The sequence below is a fragment of the Mobula birostris genome, chromosome 27, assembly GCF_030028105.1.
Source record: "Mobula birostris isolate sMobBir1 chromosome 27, sMobBir1.hap1, whole genome shotgun sequence".
Classification (NCBI taxonomy): Eukaryota; Metazoa; Chordata; class Chondrichthyes; order Myliobatiformes; family Myliobatidae; genus Mobula; species Mobula birostris.
In genome coordinates this window covers 22,181,092-22,203,973 of record NC_092396.1, presented here as the reverse complement: position 1 = coordinate 22,203,973, position 22,882 = coordinate 22,181,092, and the positions used below count along the sequence as shown (strand labels likewise).

General features: G+C 44.0%; 1 pseudogene; it reads left to right on the top strand.

Annotated features, from left to right (window-relative positions):
* Positions 1-822: 822 nt before the first annotated feature.
* On the top strand, positions 823-14,379 carry LOC140188590 (uncharacterized; annotated as a pseudogene).
* Positions 14,380-22,882: the final 8,503 nt, after the last annotated feature.

The following is a 22,882-nucleotide window of genomic DNA, read 5'->3' as shown; positions in this document are numbered from 1 at the left end:
AGAGGTCAACAGGATGGAGGATAACAACTCAAGGGAATTGCCCATGTATAAAATTAACTCCTGACCACAGTCTGAGTATTTATGTATTTTTCCACATTGTCATAAATAAAGCAGCCTTAAACATTACCCGGTGCAGTAACATTAAGCAAGTCACTCTGATCTGGAGGCAACTATGTCACAGCCTGACTCAAACCCTACCCGGCATCATAGAGTTGGTCCCATTGAACTTTGATCTTCTAGTGAGGCTCCAGAGACAGGACATAATTCACCATAACGTTACTCAACAAATCCCATTTTGTGTGCACAACTACTCATAAGCTAAAATTTCTATATTGTACAACATTTCAATTTTTGAGAGCTCCTCTATTAATAGTTTCACTGAGTGATGAGGGGCATTGCACAATTTGAAAGATGAATGGATGCTGAAAGGGTTAATATACTCCAGCGAGATCGAAATGGTCCCATCAAAGGCTTGTGCAGTAATTGAAGGATAATATTTCACAAAAAGGGCTCAGCAAGTTTCTACTTGTCGAGATTATGAGATTATGAGGGTACACAATGGGACCTTTATGCATCTTGGATAATGTTTCTGAGAGTGCAGCAGACCAGTTCAATCAGTGAATATTTAAACGTCCGCACTTGCCGTGTACACGCCAGCGGTGGCAATTCTTTACTGTACAAGTTAAGCACAATAAAAGTGGAGTAAGTTGCTGATATTCACCATAACTTCCATCTTAAATCTGTTTAATGATTCTATTCTGAACTGATGTCTCAAACTTTAAAACATTGTCTTACACTTTCCAGAGTTTCTCTGTTTCTAATATGAAGCTAATTTGCCGTTTGTTTTCCCAACAGGCCCTTGTTACTCACTAAACCTAGAACCATTGAACAACCAGCTGTAAGTAACACACTTCACCGTATTCATTGGATCTTTTTAAGAAGGATGTTCAGAGCATTTTATTTCAGTCCAATGTTCAGGAATACCTGGTCAGTGACTGCATGTGACAAAAGCAACTGAGAAAGCTGGCTGAACTCTGTGCTTGTTATTTGCCCGAGATGCCTCAGTCTCATCGAAGGATCAAAACCTCACCAAGGAGTGAGCCCCTTCCCCTCTGGGTGCCCTGCCAATCTTTCACCCAATCCAGCATGCAAAAGGAGCACCAGTGCATGGAATTTCTGACACTCACAACACAGGGCACTCTAAAATCACAAATATGGAAAACCTCCTTCCAGTGGACCCATCCGTTCAGGAGACCTTCACTTGTAGCAACACAGCATCCCAGAACACTCAGTCACCAATAAAATACTCCTGGTACAAGTCCCACACCGCCAGGCTCCGGAACGCTACTTCCCTTCAAACATTCGGTTCTTGAACCAATCTGTACAACCCTAATCCACTACCTCAGTATAAGAACATTACGGCCACTTTGATCACTTTGCCCTGCAATGGATATTTTTTCCAAGTTCAGGTTCACTGTCGTCCAACTGTACAAATACACGACCAAACAAAACACGTGTCACACACTGGACATAAAACAAGATATTACCATACATAAGTTAATGAACTGTCATTCAAAATCCGTGTCGTGTGCAGCACAGGTAAACAGTAAAGAGCTTGCTGTCCCGGTGACAGGGTATTCATTAGTCTCACAGCCTGAGGGAAGAAGCTGTTACCCAGTCTGGCAGTCCTCGTCCTGATGCCTCTGTACCTCCTTCCTGATGGTAGTGGGTCAAAGAGATGGTGGGACGGGTGACAGGGATCTTCAAAAATGTTTTGGGCCCCTCATCTACAATGCTCCCGGTAAATATCACAAACAGAGGAGAGGGAGACCCCCATGATCCTGTCAGCAGTCTTTGCTGTCCTCTGTAAGGTCCTGAGTTCCAATGCCTTGCAGCTTCTGTACTGCACAGTGTCTGTGTTGTGTATCTTCTTGTTAAAAATGTGTACAATCTATGGCAATTCATGTTTTATTTTCTTGTGATGCTGTGTGCCTGTGATGCAGCTGCAAGTAAGTTTTTCATTGCACCTGGACACGCATGCACTGGTACATAAGACAATAAACTCGACTTTGCCTTAGGGACAGTCAGGTAGCAAGTAAAATACCAATTTGTGCAGAGCAGTGTGACAATGTGACAGCCTAATTGAATGGGGCAACAATATAGGTCAGCTGACCGGAGATTACCTCCCTGTTTCTTCTTCCCAGTGAGGACCTGGGATCTCCCATGAAATATCGAGATCGGGTGGGGAGTCAGTTCCCATTATCACCAGCAGGGGGCGCACTTCCTTACTCGGTCCAGTGCGCCGCAAGAGAAGCTGTAGACGTGGAAATCTAGAGCAAAGCACACAATACTGGAGGAACTCAGCAGGTCAGGCAGAATCTATGAGGAGAAATAGACAGTCAAGCTTCTCGATGAGTGTCCTAATGAAGAGTCTCGACCTAAAGTGTCAACTGACCTGTTGAGTTCCTCCTGCATTTTGAGTGTGGTGCAGGAGCTTCAGATCAGACGTTTATACTTATTAATCAGCGTTTAGAGTCATCAAAAAGAACAGTACAGAAACAGGCCCTTCAGCCCATCTGTTCCATGCTGAAACCATTCAAACTGCCTACTCCCATTGACCTGCACTGGGACCATAGCCCTACATACCCCTTCCATCCACGTATCTATCCAAACTTCTCTTAAGTGTTGAAATGGAGCTGGCATGCACCACTTATGCTGGCAGCTCGTTCCACACTCTCACCACCCTCTGAGTGAAGAAGTTTCCCCTCACATTCCCCTTAAAAGTTTCACCTTTCACCCTTAACCCATCACCTCTGGTAGTAGTCCCACCCAACCTCAGCGGGTGGGTGGGACGCTAATTAGATTAAACCCAGGGCACTCTAAATCAGAAAAGAGCCAAACCTAACTCTTGAAACAAAAGGTATATTTTGTGGCCTTGGATATGCTCTGCAATATCCAGTAGCCAGAGATGCAGTTACAGGAAAACTGTAAACACCTCTGCTTTTTGCAAGTCATGTTTTAGAATATTTACCAGTTTCCAAGTCACCTTTTTGTTTTACTGACAATGGAGTTCTTAGGCGTCTGAAAACCGACTGTTTAGTCAAAGCTTTGAGAGACTTCAAAAGAATGAACAGTTTGTTCCAATTTTAGGTTTCTGGCATCTGCATTGTTTTTTTTAAATTGCTTTCCCATTTCTCTGAAGATTGGTTATTTATAAACCGACAAAGAGCTTTCATGTTTGCAAACCCGTCTGCAGCATCCTTTCTGTAAACAAGCGTCTTAAAGATTAGCTTTATTTGCCCGTGTGCCTCGAAACCTCGGAACGTACAGTGAAACACGTCATTGGCATTGGCGACCAACGCAGTCCGAGGATGTGCTGGGGGCAGCCCGCAAATGGCTCCATGCCTCTGGCCTCAACACAGTGTGCCCACAACTTACTAGCCCTAACTCATACGTCACTGGAATGTGGGAGGAAACCAGAGCACCCGGAGGAAACCCACGCAGCGATGGGGAGAACATACAAACTCCTTACAAACAGCAGTGGGAATTGAACCTGGGTCGCTGGTACTGTAAAGCATTACACTAACTGCTGTACTTCAGTGCCACTGATTGGGGGTTGCACTCTGCACCCATCCCTAAATTGACCAAAGATGCTAAGAGGTGCATAAAAAAACATGGATCTGCAAACAAAAACAATGCCCCCTCCCAATTTCAGAGTCTACTTGCCCCAAATCTTCTTACTTTACAATTCACGTCTTTATTTATGTAAAAATATCCCACAAAGCTCTCAAAGAGTTTGTTTGTATCAGTCTTACTTTTTAAGAAGACATGACGAGGTATCTGGGATGACAGCAGAACTGTTGTGGAGACTGGTGGATCTCAGTGAAGAGCTTAACGAGGTGCAACAGGGAGCAGGAGATGGTGTCCACCTTGGCACATGGACTGACCTTCATCAGGCAGCTTGTAGTGGTGACGTCCACCTGGCAAAGACATATCTACAGCACGGCGCTCTCATAGACTCCAGGTGAGGTGCCACTATTGGCACGAACTGCATTCAACTACTAACACAACAATATGAAATAGACTAACATAAGGGTCAGTGGAATAGATTTATGAATGAAGGAGTTTGCTTTCTGAGCATAGGACCGTGCGACATAGGAGCAGAATTAGGCCATTCAGCACGTCTAGTCTGCACCAACATTCCACCGTGACTGATCCATTTCCCTCGACATCCCATTCTCCTGCCTTCTCCCCATAACCTCTCACTGCCTGACTAATCAAGAACCTCCACCAGTAATGCACCCGGTAACCTGGCCTCCTCAGCCACCTGTGGTAATGAATTCCACAGATTTACCACCCTTTGGCTGAAGAAATTGCTCCTCGTCTCTGTGTGGCGCATGGCCAAGTGTTGGACTAGCGATCCGAAGGTCGTGGGTTCGAGCCTCGGCCGAGGCAGTGTGTGTGTCCTTGAGCAAGGTACTTAACCACACATTGCTCCAGTCCACCCAGCTGAGAATGGGTACTGGCAAATGCTGGGGGTTAACCTCACAATAGACTGGTGTCCTATCCCGGGGTGGGGGGGGGGGGAAGTCTCGTGCTCTCAGTCGCTTCACATCACGGAAACCGGCATAAGCACCGGCCTGATGGGCCACAAGGCTTGTGACAGACTTTAATAAAAAATTTAATCTGTTCTAAATGGACGTCTCTCTATTTTGAGGCTGTGCCCTCTAGTCCTAGACTCCCTATCAAAGGAAACATCCTCTTCACAGCCTCTCTGTCTCGGCCTTTCAACGTTCGACAGGTTTCAATGAGATCCCCACCTCATTCTTCTAAGTTCCAGCGAGTACAGAGCCATCAATCACTGCTCAAATGATAACCCTTTCATTCCCAGAATCATTCTCGTGAACCTCCTCTGCACCCTCTCCAATGCCAGCACGTCCTTTCTTAAATCAGGGGCCCAAAACTACTCGCCTTACTCCAAGTGAGACCTCACCAGTGCAGCCTCAGCGTTACAAGGAACACCGGGGCCATTAACAACCGTATTCCTTCAGATCCTTGCCATTCTTTGGGATATCCCTGGTGGAACTGGGATTGGTTTATCATTGTCACTGTCGTGAAACTCGTTACTATCGAGCAGCTGTACATTGCAATACATAATAATAAAGATATAATCTCTGTATGCGGTCAGAATTAGATAGTCATTAATAGGCGGAGTTCCACAGGAATCAAGTCACAAGTGGAGTATCCCAAGGATCTGTTGCAAATCATAGCTCTCAGTGTTTCGCATGAGAGCATAAAAGGAGGAAATTTTGGAGAAACCTTTTGAACATGAAATATATTGGATCCAATCTCTGCAGAGATTCTGTCTCACTGGTCTTCAATCCAAATCTCCCACTTTATTCATCCTGAATTCTTCCATTAGCACAGGAACCAGCCTATACCATCCAGAATTCATTTACATATACAGGTTGTGCACCCCGATCTGAGATGCTGGGGGTTGGAAATGCTTTGGATTTCAGGGGTTTTTTTTGACTTTGGAATACTTGCACCTATATAAAGAGCTACCTTGGGGATGGGACCCAAGTCTAAACATGAAATCCATCCATTTGCATTACATATACAGCTTATACGCACGCCCTGAAAGTAGTTTTGTAAAATATTTTTAATAATTCTGTGCGTGAAACAATACATTGAACCATCAGAAAGGTAAGCCATCACTACCTCAGCCACCCAGGTGGACAGTCAGAGGCTGTTTGGCAACACTATCATTCCCGACCCTGAATTTATGTGTTGCCGGTACGCTGTCTTGGTCTTACACTTGTTCATCACGCGTATGTGCTGATACAACCGATCAGCGTGTTAGATTTTCATCAGTGACAATCTCAGAAAACTCATCAGTGAATTTCACTGCTGCTTCGTGATCAGCAGACCACAAATCTTTTAAAAAAATTAATGCCGTGTCTTTTCTTAAATTTCTACAATCAGCCTGCTGAATAGTCACAAATATCTTCAATTTTTAGTTTGTTGTGACAGATCTTTACCTGTTTCATGATCAACTTACCAGTAATATTTTACTCCGAAGCTGACAAATCCACTCTTCCAATACACAATCGAGATCTTCGTTTTTCACTTTATGCGGTGTTTTTCTATTTTTTATTAACTCCTGATCATTAGGTATGTGAGGTCACTTCTCTGAAGTATCTGCGGTACACAGAGACCTGTGCATTGCCTAGAAACTTTCCCAGCTCCTTCCGCAATTTTCTGTTTGTGATGTCATGTCAGTGATCAAAAAAATTTTGGATGTTGCAGGTTTTCAGATTTTGAAGTTTTGGTTAAGGGGTGCTCAACCTGTGTATATCTGTGAATGTGTGGTGTTCACTTTAACTGTATGATTGAAAAGTATGTGGGTACAGTCAGGTATTTGGAACTGGAGTCAGTTTATTGTTGTTGCATATATTGAGATACAGCGAAAATGTTTTCTTGCATTCTGTTCATATGCATCAAATCATTGCACTGTGCACAGAGTTAGGACAAGGTAAAACACTAACAATACAGAATAATAACTATCTGATACATAGAAAATATACAGCACAATACGGACCCTTCAGCCCACAAAGCTGTGCTGAACATGTCCCTACCTGACAGCTACCTAGGCTTTACCCATAGCCCTCTATTTTTCTAAGATCCGTGTACCTATCCAGAAGTCTCTTAAAAGACCCAATTGTTTCTGCCGCCACCACCGCTGCCGGCAACCCATTCCACGCACTCACCACTCTGCATAAAAAAACTTACCCCTGACATCTCCTCTGTACCTACTTCCAAGCACCTTAAAACTATGCCCTCTCGTGCTAGCCATTTCAGCCCTGGGGAAAAGCCTCTGACTATCCACACGATCAATGACTCTCATTATCTTGAACACCTCTATCAGGTCACCTCTCATCCTCCCCTGCTCCAAGGAGAAAAGGCCGAGATCACTCAACTTAATCTCATAAACAATCCAAGCAACAGCCTTGTAAATCTCCTCTGCATCCTTTCTAAGATTTCCACATCCTTCCTGCAGTGAGACGACCGGAAATGAGCACAGTACTCCAAGTGGGGTCTGACCAGGGTCCTATATAGCTGCAAAATTACCTCTCAGCTCTTAAACTCAACCCCACGATTGATCAAGGCCAATGGACCATGTGCTTTCTTAACGACTATCATTATCCCGTTAAATGCAGGGATGAATTTGGCTGTACCCCACTACATTACGCAGTATTTAAGGGCTGCCAATCACTGGTTAAACTTCTCGTTCACCGCGGGGCAGAGATCGACGCCACAGACAGGCACAGCTGGACTCCTCTTCACCAGGCTGCGTGGAACGGACACACCCAGATTGCCGACCTCCTCCTGCAGCGCGGGGCTTCGACCAGCGTGCCGACCAGGCGCGGACTGACCGCATTGCACTGCGCAGCCGCAGGGGGGCACCTCCTGATTGCGCAGCAGCTGCTGAACTACGGGGCAAGCGCCGAGGCAGCGGACACACAGCGCTGGACCCCACTGCACTGGGCGGTCGTGAGTGACCGGCTGCACATAATCGAATTTCTCCTTTCGAGAGGAGTTTCAACGCACTGCACGACACGAGGCAACATGACGCCCTTGCACCTGGCCGCGGAGGTTGGAAACAGAAAAGTAATTGAAATACTATTGGAAACTGGAACCTGCATCAGTGCTGAGGATGCTGTTGGAAGGACAGCGTTATCGATTGCTGCTGCTAACGGCCAAGAAGAGGTATGTCTGGACGACAAATAATAAGGAAATGCAAAATACACTGAGAGAGACACAGACCATACCAGACCTTCCCTTTGTAAACAATGTCGTAGATACCAAGCACATGGTATTCTACAGTCAAGCTCCCCGACAATCTGCACATCGACAATAAGCCAAAGTAAAAACCGTCCCTCTTAAATCACTTTAAAGTTGTTTTTTTTGTGGTTTTTTTTTTTGCAGTGACATAATCCACCCACTGTCTGTACACCAGGAGTCTGTACGGAAATGTCCTCATGCCAAGCTTTGTGGGAACAAATCCCAAAGCTATAACAACATCCTCCCCTTGAGATGGGGGCTCCTGTCATTTGGATGTGTGTTTCTCAAATCTCCCCAAAGGTGGATTTGTTTCACCTTTTTAAAAAGAAATTGCACTTAATTCAAATGAGAAGCTGTTTCATTTCAGAGCAAGCTGAAGATTCCATGGAAGGATGTTCAATCGATTAGTTAATCTGCTGCAAATTTTAAAGTTCAAAGTAAAATTTATTAACAGAGTACATACATATCACCACATACAACCCTGAGATTCTTTTTCCTGTGGGCATACTCAGCAAACCTATAGAATGGTAACTGTAAACAGGATCAATGAAAGATCAAGTAGAGCACAGAAGACAACAGGCTGTGCACATGCAAATATAAATAAATAGCAATAAATAATGAGAGCATGAAATTACAAGATAAAGAGTCCTTAAAGTGAGATCATTGGGTGTGGGAACATCTCAATAGAAGAGCATAGTTGCACACACAAAATGCTGGTGAACGCAGCAGGCCAGGCAGCATCTCTAGGAAGAGGTACAGTCGACGTTTCGGGCCGAGACCCTTCGTCTGGACTAACTGAAAGAAGAGCTAGTAAGAGATTTGAAAGTGGGAGGGGGAGGGGGAGATCTGAAATGATAGGAGAAGACAGGAGGGGGAGGGATGAAGCCAAGAGCTGGACAGTTGATTAGCAAAAGGGATACGAGAGGATCATGGGACAGGTGGTCCAGGGAGAAAGAAAGGGGGAGGGGGGCACCAGAGGAAAACGGAGAGCAGGCAAGGAGTTATTGTGAGAGAGAGACAAAGAGAGAGAAAATAAATAAATAAATAAGGGATGGGGTAAGAAGGGGAGGAGGGACATTAACGGAAGTTAGAGAAGTCAATGTTCATGCCATCAGGTTGGAGGCTACCCAGACGGAATACAAGGCATTAATGCCCCCCTCCCCTTCTTACCCCATCCCTTATTTATTTATTTATTTCCTCCTTTTTTCTCTCTCTCTGGTTTAGGTGTTGATGTGCCTGATCCGTTTTGCTCAGGTTTTGTACTGGAGGAGCAATTTTGGGATTGATGTGCCTGTTCCATTTTCGCTCATTTTTTTGTGGGGAGGGGGGATTTGGGGGTTGGTGATCGTGCTGCCTTTCTTTTCTTTCTTGGTTTCATGGCTATCTGGAGAAGAAGAATTTCAGAGTTGTATACTTTGATAATAAATGAACCTTTGATTCAAATGCTCATCTATCCTGTTAGTTGAGTTAGCATCAAAAGAAGTGATGATTAGTTCAAATAAGAAACTGCATTGTTTCAAAGTAGGCTGAAAATTACAGGTAAATGGATGCTTTCAATTAGTTATGTTCTCAGTATTATTTATTATTAATATGTTTATTTATTTGTTTATTTGCATAATTTGTCTTCTTTTGCATTATTGGTTGTTTGACAGCCTTTGTTTATATCTCAATGTCATAAATTTTATTGTAGTTCTTTAATTTCCTGTAAAGAAAATGAATTTCAGGGTAACACAGCACTGTGAAAAAGTCGTAGACACATATATGTAGCTAGAATGCCTAAGATTTTTGTGCAGTACTGCATTTGTCAATGTGGAGCGGAGAGTGATTTTATAAATCTGGCGGGACTAAAGGAATTTGGGAATGACGAGGGTGGAGAGCCACAGGAGGGGTGTGGGACAGGTGGCAGAGGAGGAGTGCCGGGGCGGGTGTTGGTCTGGGTGCAGACACACCCAGCCCCGAGACACCAGGCAAGGTCATTTGATTCCAAACAATTGGTTTATTGATCACTACAGAATGTCTCCCTGTTGCTTCCCACTCCCTCCCCTCTCTTTTCTCCTTTTCCCAACCATGATTACCCTCTCCCTGCCCCCTTCCCACTCTCAGTCCACAATAGAGACCCATATCAGAATCAGGTTTATCATCACTCACATGGGTCATGAAATTTGTTTTTTTCTTTGTGGCATCAGTACAGAGCAATGCATAAAGTTACTACAGTACTGTGCAAAAGTCTTCGCTATCCTAGATATGTATATGTGCCTAAGACTTTTACACAGCACTCGACATCAATGGTGCTAAGGTCAAGAGAGTTGAGAGCTTCAAGTTCTTCAGAGTGATAGCTGGTCCTGGTACATCCGTGTTGACAACACAGTCAAGAAAGCTGACCAGCGCCTTTACCTTCTCAGGAGGTTAAAGAAACTTGGCGTGTCACCTTTGACCCTTATCAGTGCAACATTGAAAGCGTCCTATCAGAATGCAGCATGGCTCAGTGTGGTAACTGCCCTGCCCGTGACCGTAGGAAACTGCAGAGAGTTGTGGAAACCAGCCTCCCTTCCATGGACTCTGTCTACACTTCTCCCTACCTCATAATCAAAGACCTCTCCCACTCCAGGCCTCCTCTCTTCTCTCCTCTCTCCTCACCCAACAGGCAGAAGATACAAAGGTCGGAAGCCATGTACAACCAAGCTCAAGAAAAGCTTCTATCCTGCTGTTATAAGATTATCAAAGAGTCCCCTACGATCGAAATGGGCTCTTAACCTCACAATTTACTTCCTTATGACCCTGTGCCTTACTGTCTACCTGCACTGCACTCTCTCTCTCTGTTGTACACTTCATTCTGCACTCTGCTATTGTTTTACCATGTACTATCTCAATGCACTGTTGTAATTAATTCAGGCGGTAGAAGTGAGTGTAGTTGCTACCTCTACACAGAAGGGGCTTGGGAAGCTGAAAGGTCTGATAACAGATGTGTCATCTAGACCAGATGGACTATACGCCGGGGCTCTGAAAGAGGTATCTGAAGAGATTGTGGAGGCAATAGTAGTGATTTTTCGATCATCACTAGATTCTGGAATGTTTCCAGAGGACTGGAAAATTGCAAATTTCACTCCACTCTTTAAGAAGGGAGGAAGGCAAAGGATAGGAAACTATAGGCCAGATGAGGCTTTTCATTTTAGAACAAAGGAGATGTCCTCCTTCTTCAAAGAAAGGGGCTTCCCTTCCTCTACCATCAGCGCTGCCTGCAACCCCTTCTCTTCTACTTCCTCACGTCTGCCCTCACCACGTTCTCCAACCACCCCTCCAGGGAAAGGGTTCCTCTTGTCTTCACCCACCACCCCACCAGCCTCCACATCCAGCACATAATTCTCCACAACTTCCAACAGCTTCAACAAGATCCCACCACGAAACACATCTTCCTCCCCCTCCACTTTCTGCTTTCCACAGGGCTCACCCCCTATCCGACTCCCTTGTCCATTCATCCCTCCCCACTGATCTCCTTCCTGGCACTTATCCTTGCAAGCAGAACAAATGCTCCACCTGCCCCTACACCTCCTCCCTCACTACGATTCAGGGCCCCAAACAGTCCTTCCAGGTGAGGCGACACTTCACCTGTGAGTCTATTGGAGCCATCTACTGTATCCGGTTCTCTCGATGTGGCCTCCTGTATATCGGTGAGACCCGATGCAGACTGGGAGACCGCTTTGCCGAGCACCTACGCTCCGACCGCCAGAAAAAGCAGGATCTCCCAGTGGCCAACCCATTTTAATTCCGCTTCCTATTCCCATTCTGGCAAGTCAGTCCCTGGTCTCCTCTACTGTCGCGACAAGGCCTCACTCAGGTTGGAAAAGCAACACCTCATATTCCATCTGGGTAGCCTCCAACCCGATGGCATGAACATTGATTTCTCGAACTGCCAGTAATGCCTCCACCTCACCACTCCCCATCCCCATTTTTCCTCTTTCATCTCCCTCTGGTGCTCCTCCATGGCCTTCTGTCCTCTCCTATCAGATTTCCCCTTCTCCAGCCCTGTTTCTCTTTCACCAATCAACTCCCCAGCTCGTTACTTCACCCCTCTCTCCCCTTCCCGCCTTCACCTATCACCTACTACCCTGTACTTCTTCCTCCCCTCCCCCTCACCTTCTTACTCTGACCTCTCATCATTTCTCTCTAGTTCTGATGAAGGGTCTCGGCCCGAATCGTCGACTGTTTGTTCTTTTCCATAGAGGCTGCCTGGCCTGCCGAGATCCTCCAGCATTTTGTGAGTGTCGCTCGGATTTCCAGCATCTGCAGATTTTCAGCGTGGATAGAAGTTTGTCTGACTGGCGGGAGGCAAGGAGTACAAATAAAGGGTGCATTTTCTGGTTGGTTGCCGGTGACAAGTTTTGTTCCACAGGGGTCAGGGCTTTTATTCACATTATATGTCAATGGCTTTAATGGTTTTGTGGCCAAGACTGCAGATGATACAAAGATAGGTAGAGGGGCAGGTAGTGTTGAGGAAGCAAGGTGTCTTCAGAAGGACCTAGGAGAACGAGTAAAGGAGTGGCAGATAGAACATAATGTAGGTCATGCACCTCGATAGAAGGAATAATGGCATAGACTGCTTTCTAAATGGGGAGAAAATTCAGAAGTCAGAGGTGCAAGGGGACTTTGGATTCTTTGTGCAGGATTTCCTAAAGGTTAACTTGCAGGTTGAGTCGGTGGTAAGGAAGGCAAATACAATGTTAGCATTCATTTCAAGTGGACTGGAAAATCAAAGCAAGGATGTAGTGCTGAGGGTTTTACAAGGCAGTGGGCCGGCCGCGTTTGGAGTATTGTCAGCAGCCCTGAGTCCCTTGTCTAGGAACGGGATGTGATGGTGTTGGAGTGGATCAGGAGGAGGCCACGTGAACGATCACAGGAGTGAAAGGGCTGACGTGCAAGGTGCATTTGATGGCTCTGGGCTTGTGGTCATTAGAGTTTAAAAGAGTGAAGTGTGTGGGGGTGGGGTGCGGAATCTCATTGAAACCTATCGAATCTTAAAAAGCCTTGACAGAGTGGATGTGGAGAGGATGTTTCCTATAGTGGGAGACTCTAAGACAACCTCAGAATACAAGGACGTCCCTTTACAACAGAGATGAGGAGGAATTTCTTTGGCCAGTGGATGGTGAATCTGTGGAATTCATTGCCACAGACGCCCAAGTCATTGGGTAGATTTAAAGTGGAGGCTGATAGGTTCTTGATTAGCCAGGGCATCAAAGCGTATGTGGAAAAGGCAGAAAAGTAGGGTTGAGAGGGATAATAAATCACCCATAACGGAATGGAAGACCAGACTTGATGGGCTGAATGGCCTAATTCTGCTCCCATGTCTGATGGTCTTCTGATCTTTATGAACAGTATGCAAGACTGTACCTCAGTACAAGTGACAACAATAAACCAATTTACCAATTTAATTAATAGTGGATTTCCAATACATTTCTGTGGTGTACTTACCCTAATAAAGGATTAATTGCCTGAAATGTTAACCCATTCACTGTAAGCAGCCACAGGTCTTCAGTGAAATGCCAATGGTAATGACAAGCAAACTGCTGAAAGAACTAAGCAAGGAAATAGAACAGTGTAGAATATTGACCGCCCATTGCCTTCCACTGATGCTGTCGGACCTGCTGAGTTCATCCAGCAGTTTTTTTTTTGCTCTAGATTCCAGCATCTGCAGTTTCTTGTGTCTGCTACTTGTAAGTAATTAGTTAGTTTAAATCTGGGGTTCCCAATCTTTCTTTTTATGGCATGGGCCAACACCATTAAGCCAGGAGTCCATGGACTCCAGCTTGGGAACACCTGGTTTAAAGGAAAAGCTCAAAATATAATGATTTTCAATAAAAAGCGGCAGGGATCATTTGTAAAGTTCACGATTTGCATCCCTTCTGACAGGTGTTGGTAGATTTACTCGCACACGGGGCTGCAGACAGTAACAAAGCATCTGCTCTGCAGGCCGCAGCAGGGATGGGCCACTTCCGAATAATGGACCTTCTCATGCAACAGGGGGCCAGCGTAGATGCCAGAGATGGCCTGAACATGACTGCGCTTCATCGGGCGGCAGAGAGGGGCGATGCTGATGTCGCAGAGTATCTGATCGAGCGTGGAGCTGATATAGAGGCAAGAGGCTGGCTTATGAGTACTCCTCTCCACCTCGCCACCAAAAGGGGCCACGAGCGGACCATCCAATTACTGCTGAGCAGAGGTGCCAACATGTACGCCACTAACCTGTGGTACGAAACGCCCCTTGACATCGCCTCAGCACGAGACTGTCACAGTGGTTTTTGTGGATCTGAGAAACAGAATTAACTCTATTTGTGTATAAACTTAAAATAATCATGTACCCTTTATAACACTGTAAACTAGCCATTGTACTTTTAACAACGCTGTATGCTTGCACAATACAATATATAAGAGTGACAACTTATGTACATTGATGTCAGACCCAGAATCAGAGTTAGATTTAATATCGCCGGCATATGTCATGAAATTTGTTAACAGTACAATGAAATACATGATAATTAAATATAGAGAAAAGAACTGACTTACATTATATATGTCTACTAAATAGTTAAGTTAAAGTAAGTAATGTAAAAATGTGAAAAAGGCACAACAGCTCCTCTTTCACCTCAGATGGTTGAGGAAGTTTGGTATGGGCCCCCAAATCCTAAGAACTTTCTACAGGGGCACAATTGAGAGCATCCTGACCGGCTGCATCACGGCCTGGTATGGGAACTGTACTTCCCTCAATCGCAGGACTCTGCAGAGAGTGGTGCGGACAGCCCAGCGCACCTGTAGATGTGAACTTCCCACGATTCAGGACATTTACAAAGACAGGTGTGTAAAAAGGGCCCGAAGGATCAATGGAGACCCGAGTCACCCCGACCGTAAACTATTCCAGCTGCTACCATCCGGGAAATGGTACCGCAGCATAAAAGCCAGGACCAACAGGCTCCGGGACAGCTTCTTCCACCAGGTCATCAGACTGTCACAACTGTATTTCTATGTTATATTGACTATCCTGTAACTTATTATAAATTACTAGAATTGCACATTGCACATTTGAACGGAGACATAACATAAAGATTTTTACTCCTCACCTGTTTGAAGGACGTAAGTAATAAAGTCAACTCAATTCAATTCAGTTCAGAAACAGAAATAATAAAGTAGTGGGGTAGTTTTCATGAGTTCAATGTTCATTCAGAAATCGGATGGCAGAGGGGAAGAAACTGTTCCTGAATCACTGAGTGTGTGTCTTCAGGCTCCTGTACCTCCTTCCCAAAGGTAACAGTGCGAAGAGGGCATGTCCTGGGTGGTGGGGATCCTTAATGATGGACGCCAGCTTCCTAAGGCACCGCTCCTTGAAGATGTCTTGGATACTATGGTAGCTGGTACCCATGATAGAGCTGACCAATTTTACAAGTTTCTGCAACTTACTTCGATCTTCTGCAGTACTGCCACCCCAACACTGCCCCCCCCCACCCATGCCAGACAGACATGCAGCCGGTCAGAATGCTCTCCATGGTACATTTGTACAAGTTTCCAAGTGATTTAGTTGACAAACCAAATCTCCTCAAACTCCTAATGAAATATAGTCACTGTCTTGCCTTCTGTATAGTTGCATCAATATGTTGTGTCCAGGTTAGATCCTCAGAGATATTGACACCAAGGAACTTGAAATTGTTCACTTTATATAATGTACTCACAATGTACTTTATCTAACACCATAAGATGCACACTATCGCTTGTACTTCACCGGACCCTGCATTATATTTATGCTACACAACAGCAAAGAAACATAGAAAACCTACAGCACAATACAGGCCCTTCGGCCCACAAAGCTGTGCCGAACATGTCCTTACCTTAGAAATTGCCTAGGGTTACCCATAGCCCTCTATTTTTCTAAGCTTCATGTACCTGTCCAGGAGTCTCTTCAAAGACCCTATCGTATCCACCTGCACCACCATTGCTGGCAGCACATTCAACACACTCACCACTCTGCGTGAAAAACTTACCCCTGACATCTCCTCTGTACCTACTCCCCAGCACCTTAAAACTGTGCCCTCTTGTGCTAGCCATTTAAGCCCTGGGAAAAAGCCTCTGACTATCCACACGATCGGTGCTTCTCATTATCTTGTACATCTATATCAGGTCACCTCTCATCCTCCATTGCTCTAAGGAGAAAAGGCCAAGTTAATTCTACCTATTCTCATAAGGCATGCTCCCCAAACCAGATTTACATCCTTACAAATCTCCTCTACACCCTTTCTATGGTTTCCACATCCTTCCTATAGTGAGGCGACCAGAACTGAGCACAGTACTCCAAGTGGGGTCTGACCAGGGTCCTATATAGCTGCAACATTACCTCTCGGCTCTTAAACTCAATCCCAAAATTGATGAAGGTCAATGCACTGTATGCTTTCTTAACCACAGAGTCAATCTGTGCAGCAGCTTTGAGTGTCCTATGGACTCGGACCCCGAGATCCCTCTGATCCTCCACAATGCCAAGAGTCTTACCATTAATGCTATATTCTGCCATCACATTTGACCTACCAAAATGAACCACCTCACACTTATCTGTGTTGAACTCCATCTGCCACTCCTCATCCCAGTTTTGCATCCTATCAATGTCTCGCTGTAAACTCTGACAGCCCTCCACACTATCCACAACACCCCCAACCCTTGTGTCATCTTCAGGTTTACTCACCCAACCCTCCACTTCCTCATCCAGGTCATTTATAAAAATCATGAAGAGTAAGGGTCCCAGAACAGATCCCTGAGGCACACCACTGGTCACCGGCCTCCATGCAGAATATGACCTGTCTACAACCACTCTTTGTCTTCTGTGGGCAAGCCAGTTCTGGATCCACGAAGCAATGTCCTCTTGGATCCCATGCCTCCTTACTTTCTTAATAAGCCTTGTATGGAGTACTTTATCAAATGCCTTGCTGAAATCCATATACACTACATCTACGGCTCTACCTTCATCAATGTGTTTAGTCACATCCTCAAAAAATTGAATCAGGCTCGTAAGGCATGACTTGCCTTTGACAAAGCCATGCTGACTATTCCTAATCATATTATGCCTCTCCAAATGTTCATAAATCCTGCCTCTCAGGATCTTCTCCATCAACTTACCAACCACTGAAGTAAGACTCACTGGCTGTAATTTCCAGGGCTAACCCTACTCCCTTTCTTGAATAAGGGAACAACATCCGAAACCCTCCAATCCTCCAGAACCTCTCCCGTCCTCATTGATGATGCAAAGATCATCACCAGAGGCTCAGCAATCTCCTCCCTTGCTTCCCACAGTAGCCTGGGATACATCCCATCCAGTCCCAGTGACTTATCCAACTTGATGCTTTCCAAAAGCTCCAGCACATCCTCTTCCTTAATATCTACATGCTCAAGCTTTTCAGTCCACCGTAAGTCATCCCTACAATCGCCAAGATCCTTTTCCGTCGAGAATACCGAAGCAAAGTATTCATTAAGTACCTCAGCTACTTCCTCCGGTTCCATACACACTTTTCCACTGTCACACTTGATTGGTTCTATTCTCTCATGGCTTATTCTCTTGCTCTTTACATACTTGTAGAATGCCTTGAGGTTTTCTTCAATCCTGCTCGCTAAGGTCTTCTCATGGCCTCTTCTGGCTCTCCTAATTTCATTCTTAAGCTCCTTCCTGCTAGCCTTATAATCTTCTAGATCTCTATCATTACCTAGTTTTTTCAACCTTTCATAAGCTTTTCTTTTCTTCTTGACTAGATTTACAACAGCCTTTGTACACCATGGTTCCTGTACCCTACCATCCTTTCCCTGTCTCATTGGAACGTACCTATGCAGAACTCCATGCAAATATCCCCTGAACGTTTGTCACATTTCTTCTGTACACTTCCCAGAGAACATCTGTTTCCAATTTATGCTTCCAAGTTCCTGCCTGATATTTCTCCTTACTCCAATTAAATGTTTCCCTAACATGTCTGTTCCTGTCCCCTTCCAATGAGAGGAGAGGTAAAGGAGATAGAATTGTGATCACTATCTCCAAAATGCTCTCCCACTGAGAGACCTGACACCTGACCAGGTTAATTTCCCAGCATGTTCCCTCTACTTTTTTTTACAACTGTGCAGACCAACCATTGCTCTGAGCAGGAATTTTTTTACACTGCCTGAAAACTGAGCAACACTTTAAGTTAACATTATACAAAAGAAAATTCCAACTACGCAGCAACAAAGCCTATCTGCGCGGGAGCGTTTCTCTTACTGTGCACCTCAGGGAGAAACAGTGACAACAACGTACCTCACACTAAATAGTCCAACACCAGATGTGGGGTCTGAAACAAAACAAAATGGCTGACACACATACACATCTGCAGATGCTGGAAATCCAAGCAACACACACGCAAAATGCTGGAGGAACTCGGCAGGACAGACAGCATCTATGGAAAAAGAGTACAGTCGACGTCTTGGGCCGAGACCCTTCAGTGAGTCCTGCTGAAGGGCCTTGGCCTGAAACATCGACTGTTTACTCTTTTCCGTGGATGTGGCCTGGCCTGCTGAGTTCCTCCAGCATCGTGTGCGTGTGTTGCTCAGCTGAAACACACGGCAGGTCAGGCAGTATGTGAGCGGAAAGGAACAGTTTCTTGTCAATAACTCATCATTAGAACAGGAAAATTGAGAAAACAACCCGTATTAAATAGCAGAGACCTGGAGGCATGGAGGGAACAAAAGGAATACCTGTGATAGGGTGGAGATTAAGGTCGTCCAGGTAACGTCGTTGTTTGTAGTCCCATCTAGTTAATAAATGAATAAAGGTGAAAAGAAACAAAAGAACTTATTGCAACTTTGGCAGTTGCTGGAAAACTTAAACAAAAGGAACACTGGAAGTCCCCAGCGGATCAGGCAGCTCCCCATGAATGGAGAAATACCAGAAAAAAAATCTTACAATGGATTTAGCCAAACAGAAAAAAGGCTGATGAAATGCCATATGCAGTAGCGACTCTCCATGTTATCACATGCCCAGGCAGTTGTTCCTCAAGCTAACATAGTTCATTGTTGGATCAGTCTAGGAGACCAAATGGGAGAGGTCAGAGGGCAGTGACATGAAGAATTAAGTGATAGGGAAGCTCAGGGCAATCTTGTGTATTAAATGAATGTTTTGCAAAGTGGTTATCTATGTTAGGCTTCCCCGCTGTAGTGGAGTTCACATCATGAGCACTGGATAGACACTGGACACAGGGGCAAATGAACTTCTGCTTCACCTGGAAAGACCTCTAGCAGCACAGGAAGGGAGACGGTAAAAGGGCAGCTGGGCGGGCATGGGACGATGCCATGAGAAGGGAGTGGTTGATGGAGATGTAAGAGCAAACCTTGAAATTGTGGAGTGAACCATCCCATTGGAATGCTGAAAGAGGAGGGAGAAAGAAGGGAAGATTTGAAAGGTGTAGTCCAAATCCTATTTCGATGTAATTGGTGCTGTTGTGACAAAGAGGAAATTGTTGGGAAAGTCAGCTCAGGAGAATAAGGCCGTAGCATTATTTTTGAATTGGAACAGAGGAGATTTGGCATAGTCTTGATGGCTAAAGTCATCTCTTGCTGTGGTATAATCTAACATACCTCAGTGATCATCCCATTAAATAGCGCCACTTCCTGCCTACCTAGCAAGATTGTACTGTTGAATTTTATAACTTCCTTGATGACATCTGCATGTTCCTGTGTTACATCTACCCCTACCGTTATTCTTTTCTAGTCTAATATGCAGAGCTACTTCTGAAAACTGATGACGGATCTTTCAACGCCTGGGTTCTCTTAGGAGTTCGGGAATGAGCAAAAAAATGTTGATTCTTCACAATCACTTACTTTAAAGTTCAAACAAAGATACAGAGCACTTGAAACTAAGTGAGGAGCTGAGAACCCGAGATTAAATAGATTCAACATGGTGCTTTTGAAAAAGCCATCACTTTTATTCTTGAGATAACAGAAATTACTTAGATAATAGAATCCAATCGAAAGGCTACATAATTATAACAATTATAACATATATGGGGTGGCAAAGTAGCGTAATGGTCAGCACAACGCTTTTCAGCACAGGCGACCTGGATTCACTTCCCACTGCTGCCCATAAGGAGTTTGTACGTTCTCCCCGCGACCACGTGGGTTTCCTCCCACAGTCTAAAGGCGTACTGGTTGGTAGGTTAATTGGTCGTTGTAAACTGTCCTGTGATTAGGCTGGGATTAAATCGTGGGGTTGCTGGGCGGCAAGGCTCGAAAGGCAGGAAGGGGCTGTTCCACGTTGTATCTCAATCAATAAATAAATAAAGTGCTAACATTTAGCCAATTAAAAGATAAAAGGGTGTACATAACTGTTATACTGCCTTTGGCCAGTAGGCGGAGATGAACCACCACATACTGTGAAAAATCCAAGCAACACACACAAAATGCTGGAGGAACTTGCAGGCCAGGCAGCATCTGTGGAAAAGAGTACAGTCAGTGTTTCAGGCCGAGGCCCTTCAGCAGGACATTTTGGGCCAAAACGTCGACTGTACTTTTTTCCATAAATGCCTGCTGAGTTCCTCCAGCATTTTGTGTCTGTTGCTCGGATTTCAAGATTCAAGATTCAAAGATTCAAAAAACTTTATTGTCATTCTAACCATACATCAGCTCTGCAGGGCAGAATGAGACGGCGTTTCTCAGGGGCAGTGCAATCATAACATAACAAATGCAACAATAAATAATAAACATAACTAATAAATAAAAATAATAAATAATAAGCATCTGCAGATTTTCTCTCGTTTGTGAAAAATACATGAGTTTTTTAAAGATACAAATTATTGAGCCAATAGGCTGGTCCTGGACTTATTTCGTAATTTACTGGCATAATTTACATATTACTATTTAACTATTTATGGTTCATTACTATTTATTATTTATGGTGCAACTGTAATGAAAACCAATTTCCCCCGGGATCAATAAAGTATGACTATGGCTATGACTATGACTATATTAAAAATAGTAATTATGATAGCAAAAAGGAAACAATGTTCTTGGTCTTGCATTAATTCAATTGATATCTTATAAAAGGTAATTTAAAAAAACAACTGATTCTAACACTTAGGAGCAGCATCCTTTAGGAGTTTTGGTGTTGTGTTGATGTCTGTTTGCAGTTCACTCATGGTATTCGAGGGAAGCTTCCATCACCATCTTCTGATAGAGCACTCTAAGGTTGTAGTAAAATTATAACTGAAGAGAAATTTAGTTTCATCTTTTCTGCGTGACCGTGGCACTTGCAAATAAACCACTGAGGTATGCATTTTGTCAGCGGGCTTCCTCAATTGGTAATCAACAAGGTGGTTTTGATGTTGTAAACTTAAGGCCCTCGTGAATGAGTTTGTTGCAGCTGCCTCACGGGCATTGCTCAGCATTCACGCAGAACTATGATGGGTCATTTCACAGGGCTTTGATACTGTCCTTGAAACACTTTCTAACTAATTACTGAGACCAGGCTTACAATTTTAAGTTTTTTTTTATATACACTGTGCGCAGTCAACAATAAAAACGTTTCTAATGTGTCTGGAATTGGATAAAAGTAAATCTTCCAACGATTCCCTGGCAGATCTTTGTGGAATGCCTATATTCTTGAATTGAAATGCCTTTTTGGCTGACTCCTGTTTATGTTTTCATTTACATTTTACTTGACTCTCGTGCATTCTAACATCACAGAGCAGAGAGCCACCCCCCAACTAGTTATGTAGCTTTAGGAACGCTTGCAGAAGAAAATAATGCCACTTTTCTGAACTCGCCGCCATCTCATCAAATAAACTCCAATATTTTGTTACTCCAACTGACACTTTCAGGCTCAGTTTCTTTTTGGACATTTATTTGGATTATGACATCTTTTTTTTAACCAAACATCTCACTGATTAACTTGAACAGTCCATCAAAAATAGGTAATGATGGCTGGCAGAGACTCAGTAGGCCTATGTGTATCGCTGCGGACCTCTGTGAGAAGCTAACAGTATTTTCAAAGCTAATTAGGTAATCATCCTTCCCCATCCAGCTTTCAGTGACAAAATCAAATCCAGATGTTATTTGTATAAATTGTTCAATGGCTTATCACCACAAATCCCAAGGAGTTCACTTGTGAACAAAGTATAGTGGTAAATATAATACTAACACACCCTGAGTGTCTGGGATTAGGACGAGGAAAAGAATACATGGCATATTTGTAATCAGGAAAGCTAATACAATATAGGATTTGATAAACATCAGATTTTGAGGGAAATCTTATTGTAGTAAATGTTTATCTTTATTATTTTGGATATAAAATTAAATATTTAATTGTTCGCATGCAAGGTCACCAACCTGAAACATTAGTCACGTAATGTTTACTAGAAGCCTTCGTTTTCACTACTGATACCGCCTAACCTGCTGAGTACTCACTACATTTTCTATTTTTTGTTTCAAATATTCAGTTCTTCCGTCCTTTAATTCACAAGTTTTAGGCTTTACAACCAGAAATCTCCAGTGAATGAAACACCAAGTTCTTGCTCATTCACTGCCTTATGGTATTCTCAATGAAAGATTTAAAACGCTTTGAGTTCAGTTATGCTAATTAGACTTTACCATTAAGAAAAACAATAATACATGAAAGCGAAGTTTCAATCAGCTTTAGTCGGTGTACAAGTTCAGTAACTATGGATTTTCCATTTTCTCTGGTCTCATTTTTAATTGCAACAGGCTAAATCTCCTAACTGTATGAGTACGTGGAAAGAATGCGAAATACATATACTACTGATTTAATCTGTTGTGCTGAAAATATCCAAACGTTTCCAATGTTTTAATTTAATTTTAAAATAATCAGACACTATCCCCGACTTCTAACAGGACACAAACATCTCCCTGAACAGAGACAACTTTCAATGACAGAGTTAACACAAAATCACGTGCGTACTCGGGCTGAACTGTAACCCCGCCCACCCCGGGAGGTGGTACGCATGCGCACGATTGGAGTGACCAATCATAGGGCAGGGAC